The sequence below is a fragment of the Calidris pugnax genome, unplaced genomic scaffold (genome assembly GCF_001431845.1).
Source record: "Calidris pugnax isolate Ruff unplaced genomic scaffold, ASM143184v1 scaffold128, whole genome shotgun sequence".
Lineage (NCBI taxonomy): Eukaryota > Metazoa > Chordata > Aves > Charadriiformes > Scolopacidae > Calidris > Calidris pugnax.
Genome location: NW_015090851.1, coordinates 2,707,363 through 2,715,011, shown reverse-complemented (window position 1 = coordinate 2,715,011; position 7,649 = coordinate 2,707,363). Strand labels below are relative to the sequence as shown.

The window sequence follows — 7,649 nt, the reverse complement described above, 5'->3', positions numbered from 1 at the left end:
CATTCAAGGATGGCACAGCGAGCCTCTGTGTATTTATGTACATAATAAGGCAGCTCGTCCCCTCCACTTCATTTGCATCATTACAATATCTGTACAAGCACATCACATTGTCTGTTGCTTGCACCTTTTGTTACGGTTGCTGTCACAGTCTACGCGACTTGACTTTCATATTTTTAAATGAATTGATATTATACCAACAACACCCACTCGCATCCCAGGCTCTGGGAAACCGGGCTCCGCTGCACCGGGCGCCCCAGCCCCGTCTCCTCCCGAGCCGGTCTCTTCTTCCATCGGATCCCAAGGAAGGTGGGGTGGGGGGAGCCGCTTTGTAGGATCAATCATTCGTATAAATTATTCCTATTCGTATTAATTTGGTTTCCACTCCCTTGGGGGGGGGGGGGGGGGGGGGGCTTTTTAGATATTTTTTTCTTTCTTCCCTTTGCATCAGCCAGCCCGGCTTTTGTATAACCTCCTGTTTCTTCTCCCCCCCCACCCCACCTCTCCCTTCCCAAACTCAAGTCTTTCGGGCTGTGCACCTGCACGTAAGAGAGAGATTGGCGGCGGAGAAGCTGGAAGAGGCGCCAGCAGATGTTCCGCGGCGGGTCCTTGCTGTAGCTAGGAGAGAAACCCGTGAAATACCTCGCAGACCGCTAGGAAATTCGGCCAGAACGAATGTTTTTGGAAACGTTCGCGCTCCCCAACCCCGGCTTGGCAATCTTCACCTGCTGGGTATTTTCCTGCCGGTGCGTGTGTGTGTGCGGGGCTGGGGGTTGTATGTGTGTGTGTGTGTGTAGAAGGGGGGGGATCCCCTCTCCGAGCGCCCGGTGGCTGGATGGGGTGATGGGCGCCCGGGCCGGCGGCGGGGGGCTGCGGGGACAGAGCCGAGGAGCCGCGGGGTGATTCTCCGGGGAGGGGGGCGGGGGGGGAAAGCAGGCGAGACCCCCGCCCGGGGCTGCGGGAAAACCATATTAATGGGGAGACAAAGGCCGGACCGTCCGGCGGGGGCCCTGCGGGAGCGGGGAAACGAAATACGGCTCGGGAAGGGAAGGAGAAAAGTTTCGCGGGAGAGGAATTATCATCATAATGGAGGTAAAAATGTGAGCAGGGGAAAGGAGGGGGAGAATCCTATTCTGCTGGCATTTTCTGTCTGTCTTTGTGATATGGTTCGGGGGAAAAAGGGTCCTTGATATGCGGCAGATAATTCTTATCAGCCCCACGCAGCCCATTTCCAAAGTAAGTGTTTTAATTACTCCTCCTGTATTACCCTTCATCCTCTGAGAGGAGATACATCGCCAGATTTATGCAGGGGAAAAATACAAAAGAATGCGGTATTAAAATATATACATATATATGTCCCCCTCTTTTTTCCCTTCTGCCCAGGAAGACGCTGTCTCCAGCCGCGCCCTGGGATCGCCCCTGCTCGGAACGACTCCGAAACGAGGGACCGTCGCCCAGGGGGGAAAACTACGGGAAAAGCGGGGTTTGAAGCCTGCAGATTTTTCCCCAAACGGGGACAAACAGGGGTGTCCGCCCCGGGGACTCGGGGGGGCTGAGACCGGCGGAGGCGCGGAGCTGCCCGGCAGAGGCTGACGGCGCCGCTGCCCGCTCGCCATCCGGGCTGTCCCGGGGCCAGGGCCACCCCCTCAGGTGCCACCAGAGCCATTTGGGGCCGCAGGGGCGAGGGGTTGCGATTTCCCCCTCATGCCCGCTGGAAAAGAAGGATGTTTTCCTCTGCTGTTTAGCTTTCGTACTAAAGATGTCATCTGAAAGTCTGGGAGGGAGAGCCGTGTGCTCCGCTCTCTTCCACGGTAACAACCATATTCTGCATATTGAAAAATATTATAGACAGTGGAGAAGGCTTCTTTTTTTTTTTTTATCCCCTTAAAAAGAAAAAAAAAAAAAGAAAAGAAAAAAGAACCAACCTTTTCAATATTGATTCAACAAAAAAAGAGAGGGAGAGAATTTAAAAAGAGAAGAAGCAGCACCAGCAGCAGGGAGAATATAGGCTCAGCAACTCTCCAGGTTCGCTTCCTTATTATTACTATCCAGGGGTAATTTTTCATCTCTGCTAGCTAATCTTTGTTCCTTGTGAAGATAATGAATAGCCCAATCCTTATCTCCTGGGCTCCTGGAGGCTGCTGGAGAATGGGGTTGAACAGGGTTGAAAATTGGTTCCAAAGTGCTGCTGAATAAATGGTGTTCCTTATCTCTCGCTTCCAGATTATCGGAACCCTTTCAAAACTCACACAACAAATACAGCCACCGCATCTAATGCATCATTTACCAGAGCAGATCTCCGCGTTTGATCGGCAGATAGGCAAAATCTATGTATTCCTTGCTTTACTTAGTATGCATGGACGCGGGGCTGCTGTGCGTGCGGGGTGCCCCCGGCTGGGCCTGGGACACCCCCGGGGCTCTTAGCACACACGGGTCTTGTGGACTCTGCGGGGTGAGGAGGGTGTCCCCTGCCTGTCACCCACCCGGGGGAGCAGGGTGGGACGGCAACACACCTTGCAAGGTGCTGTGCTGCCACACGGCACATTTGGGAATTGGGGGTTGCTCCGCTGGGGAGCTGGTGGGTTTGCAGGGAGAGGAGAAGAGGTGTGAACATCATCCCGGGCACCCATCGCCATCACACTCACTCCTGCACCCACGGTGGCATTAACCCGCACCCATGAGCCGTCGCTGATCCAGGGGTGTGTGGCAGCACCCATGCTCCTCCAGAAAGCCACTTTTAGGCTCAGCTGTGCCCCAGTCCCTCCCCAGCCCTTAGTGGTCTCAGAGCCCAGCTGGACCAGGCTGGTAAAACCTCTCCGTGCCCCCTCCAGCTTGTTTCCCCCCAAATCCCTGCAGCCCAGCCGTGGAGCCCAGCTAGTCCCTTGGGTCCCCCTGGGGCTGGGACTGTCTTCCCAGCTGGTGATCCCCCCCAAATCCCAACTGCAGGCAGGACAGGGCACCTGGAGCAGCCCAGGTATGGGGAGTAACTGGTGATCCTGGGGGAGAAAATAAACAAATAAACCCCAGAGAAAGAGAGTCTTTCTTCACTCCTGGAGGTAGTGTGAAATCTGTCCATTTTCTCTTTCTTTCTTTCTTTCTTTCTTTCTTTCTTTCTTTCTTTCGTTCTTTCGTTCTTTCGTTCTTTCGTTCTTTCGTTCTTTCGTTCTTTCTCTTTTTCTCTCTTTCTCTCTTTCTCTCTTTCTCTCTTTCTCTCTTTCTCTCTTTCTGTCTCTCTTTCTGTCTCTGTCTTTCTTTCTCTCTTTCTTTCTCTTCTTTCTTTCTCTTCTTTCTTCCTCCCTTTCTTTCTTCCTTTCTCTCCTTCTTTCTTTCTCTCCTTCTTTCTTTCTCTCCCTTTCTCCCTCTCCCCTAGGTTTTCTTGGTTTCTATTATCTATTTTTATTTTAATTCCTTTCCCCCAAAGCATCTTCATACCAGTAAACACCTCCCAGCCTGGCTGTGCAGTCCCCAGCTCCAGAGCATGGGATCCCCCAGCCACAAGCCAGGGACAGATGTCCCCTCAGCTCTCACCCCCACCTTCCTTCCCCAGCAGCACCTGAGCTGGTGCCCAGTAACAAACAAGGGGACATTTTATTTTGCACCAGCACAGCACACCCCCACATCCCCTGCGCTGCTCTGGACCCCCCAGCCCAGGGGGCCAGCAAGTTCTGGGTTGGGGACAGGACATCCACAGTGTCCGTGTCCCTTTTGCTTGTCCAGCAAAGCTCATCCCTCCCCTGCCTGGAAAGGGAGAGAAACTTCCGTGGGAAGTTGCGGGCAAACAGCAGCCCCAGCCAGCCCCTGCCCGTGCTCAGGAGTTTTGCAAATGTTCAACTTGTACTAATTTTTTTATGGCTGTATTCACAGTTGTTCCCCGTAAAAAATGGACCTGTGTTAGTTTATTAATAACCTAAACATTACGTATTAAAGACCTATGAGTGACACAAGATGACAAAAAGCTGTATTTTTCCAATATACACAAGCACACATTTAATAACCTTCTATTGCATCTCAGCTAGGCCTTCTCTCTGATGGTTCCCATGGCAACTGAGATAAAAAAGCAGCCATTTTCCATATCTCTATGAAAGTCTATTATATTGCAGGATTAGTTCATCTTCTGCTAAGGTCAAACACAAAGTCATACAACCTGAAATATTTAGAATCCATGTACATTCATTTTTTTATATGCCCTTTCATTTTCCACAAAAGACTGCGCTCCTCTGAGGTTTTATTCCCCAGAAAATGCTAAGCAAAGCAATAAAAAAATCATGATTAGCAGCTGATGAAAAGTTCAATTGTTTTTTTTTTTTCCCCCCAGCTTTGCATACATTGCCCATCTGTTCCTATTCAGCATCGTTCTCTGGCCACATGCACTAGCATAAAATCGCAGTATCTCAGCTGCAAGATTTTTTTTTTTTTTTTTCTTTTAAAAAAAAAAAAAAAAAAACCCACACTATTGTTGGGCAGATAGTGCCTTCCCCATTTATCTCTATCAGCAGCCGTGATTGCAGCCGATACCGGCTGCCTAATTGGGCTGGGAGCAATTTGCAGGCGGACGGCGTCACCTTCTGGCTAAGGCGGGTGAGACAGCGGCGGTGCAGGGTCAGGACCGGGGGGGTGGGTGTCTCCGGAGCCTCCCCCCCACATCTTTAGCATCCCCCAGCCCCCAAACCGGCGGCCGGGTGTAGCCGGGGACCGAGGACGGAGCCGGGATGCGCCCGGGAGGCTCCGTGGGGTTCCCCACGGGAGGGAACCCCGGGCGGGACATCATCGCTCCGTAAAAATTCATAGAATCTCGCTACGAGCTTGAAAACACTTCACGAGTCTCTATCTGTGTATTCCTGCCATGATTAAAGATTTTTATTTATTCGTGTGTCGTGATGAGGTGCTCAAAGTCTTTCACCTGCAAGTTTCAGCTACCGCATGCTTGCAAAAAGGAAAAAAAAACCCCAACAAACCAAGTATCGAACACATCTGAGTCGCTCCCCTGAGCTCTGGGCTCCAGCATGGTGTGGAGAGGGAAAGCAAAGTCACTTTTCTTTCTTTATGAAGAAGTTGGCAACGTAATTCAGCCGGGGCTTGGTGACACCTAGCAATGCAATAAAGTAAAACCTGGGCAGCCTTCAGACAGTTTGAATTGTGACAAACGTGTTACCGCCCACGACATGAACAACTATGGCTCACTCTTTTTCCAAGGTCACTCCTGAAAACCTGGAAAACGAGGGACAGAATTTGTGCGTGTGGCCATCCACGCTTGTGGCTTTGTTCACAGGTACCTGCTGCAATGTGACATTTATTCCAGCCCCTTTTAATGTGGAAAAATAGAGGCTCTGGAAATACGTGCAAAAGAGAAGAAGCTCGTGGGTGGCAGAAGAATTATTTTTTTCCTTCTTTTCCCCATCCCTCCACCCCCTGGGGGCCACACAGGGTTGTCCCAGTGGCCCTGGCCATGCTGTTGGTGGGGAGTTAGCAGGGATGGTGTATCCCGGGCTATCCCTGGAGATGACCCACACCTGCTGCAGAGAGGTGGAGTCGGGGTTAGGAGCCAGAGTGGGCAAAGCCAAATCCTGGCCCTGACCCTCCGTCCCCTGCTGCCTCAGCTTCCCTGACCCGGGTGAGGTGGGTGGCACGGGGTGCACACCCCCACGGTGTTGCCAGAGGCTGGCATGTACCCAAAGGTGGTTTTAAGAAGCTGTTTGCAGGTAGGTGTTCCGCAGCAGTGGCCAGAGCCACCTCCCAAAAACAGGCAGCAGCCCTTGCTGTTGGCAGCACAGCTGGGAGGGAGATGCCAGGGTGGCTTCCTCACCTGGGCATCCCCTCACCTGGGGCACCTGTGCACCCATAAAAGCCCACACCTGCACCTTTTATATCCCTTTGGGTTTCACTTCCTTCGGCTCCCTTCAGTGGAGGGCAGACACCTACATTTTTGGGGCTAATAGAAAGCTTTGTGTTTTGGAGCCTGTGATTTGGAGGTCCTGTCTCTCTTGGCTCTATTTCTAGTGGCCATATTTCTAGTCTCAGGGTTTGTACTAACGGGATGAAGCCTGAAAGAGTGTCCTGAGCCTGAAGTTTGAAGAGGAGCATATGGCATCACCAAACGTAGGTAGTTTTCTGCTTTAAGTCTTGTGGTTTCTTTTCTTCCCTACTTTATCCTTGCCATCCCAGGCAGCAGCTGATGTGGTGTTTGCACATCTGGGGTCTGTAGCCTTGAGGAAGCCTGTAGAAATCTGGGAGTAACTCAGTAACCAGCTAAAAATGGTTGTTCCCCTGCCTGCAGTGCTAGCACCCTCTTCTTGGGGTGGTGGTACTGGTCTTCTCCTCTCCTGGCTCTGGCTTTCTTGTGAAATCTGCTGCTGGGGGGTAGGTGGAGGCTGAGCTGCCCCAGTGCTGGAAGTGTGGGTGCTACCAGGGGGGCTGTGGTGGAGCTCACTGCGAGGGTCCCTGCCCTCCAGCATGTTGGGATGTTTGTGTGCCAGTGCCTGTCGAGGCTGTCGGGAACGCTGTGGAGCCCTGCTGGGTGCTGTGCTGACCACCGTTCAAACCCAGAGCAAAAATGGGAAAAAAACCCCAAGTCTCCTTAGGGCTGTAAATATTTAGATTATTTCCAGTGGCCAGTTACTGCTGGGGGAAGCCTGGAGGCATGTGGGGCTGCTGTCATGTGGCTTTTTGCAGGAGCAGGGTGGCCACTCATGCCTGGGAGGAAGGGGCTCCTTCCAGCCCCAGGGAGTCGGGGGGCTGGCTGTGTCACTGGGGGGATGCTCTCTGCTCCCCCTTCCCGGCGAGCCTGGCGCCGTGTGGTTTGGGATTCAGGGCAGTGGCGAAATGCCCCAGTTTGGCCCCTGGTTGTTTTTCTGTCTCTGGGTGACATCTGGTGCGTTGCTGCGAGTTCCCAGAAAGAGGCCCTGATGGAGGATGTCAGGGTAGGAAGAAAGGAGCTGACCTTGCTATTAAAAGGCAACAGAAATGGAAATGTTTCAGGCTGTTTCTAGCAGACGTCTCTGGGAAGAAAATCTCCGAGCTCTGCTCCGTCAGGCCCTCGTGGGCAGCTTTTCTCTGCTAATTGTTCGCTTGATACCTCATTGGAAAGGCTTAATTTATCTTCACCCCCATTGCTGCGTCTGAAAAGATCTTGTGGAGTTTGAGAATGATTTTAGTCTTCTTGATCCCTCATGACATTGTACGTTCCTGATCTTGTAGTGACGCCAACAACCCCAATGCTCTTGGAACAAAACCACTCGAGGAGGAAGAGTTTGGGGTTGGATCCTGCTCCGAGTCTGGAGCAATCCCATTGAATCCAGCCCAGTGTTCTGGTCTGGATTCCCTCTTTAAAGAGGGAATTTCTTGCAAATCCCTGATCCCTGCCCTGAGCAGGGTCCTGTGAAGGAAGGAAACCTTGCCATTGCACGGCTGCTCCTCGTGATGGGGGAGAAGTGGAGTAATTATCGAGATTAGTGAGAATAAGCTTTGCTTACAGCTTGAGATGAATGAATGTTTTAAACCCTCTTGGCTGAGATCATGTGAGGCATCAGTTTAACATCTGTATCCTTTATCTGGGCAGTGGGAAGACTAACCTTTCTTGACGCAGGGCGTGAACTTGATTTAAAAGGGCTCTCCTTCAATTCCCCCCCCCCCCCCGCGCTGGTGAGTCTGCCCGA

General features: G+C 52.0%; 1 long non-coding RNA gene across 4 annotated transcripts in view; it reads left to right on the top strand.

Annotated features, from left to right (window-relative positions):
• The window catches only part of LOC106888781, a 10,236-nt gene extending 8,334 nt beyond the window's left edge, over positions 1–1,902 (top strand). For 3 of the 4 annotated variants that reach the window (XR_001412185.1, XR_001412188.1, XR_001412186.1), the window contains exons 2-3: positions 520–743; positions 1,381–1,902. This is a non-coding gene — a long non-coding RNA (uncharacterized LOC106888781). Of the gene's footprint in view, positions 1–63; positions 307–519; positions 744–1,380 lie in introns of those variants that run through there. The other variant, XR_001412187.1, reaches the window with a different exon arrangement.
• The last annotated feature ends 5,747 nt before the right edge of the window (positions 1,903–7,649 follow it).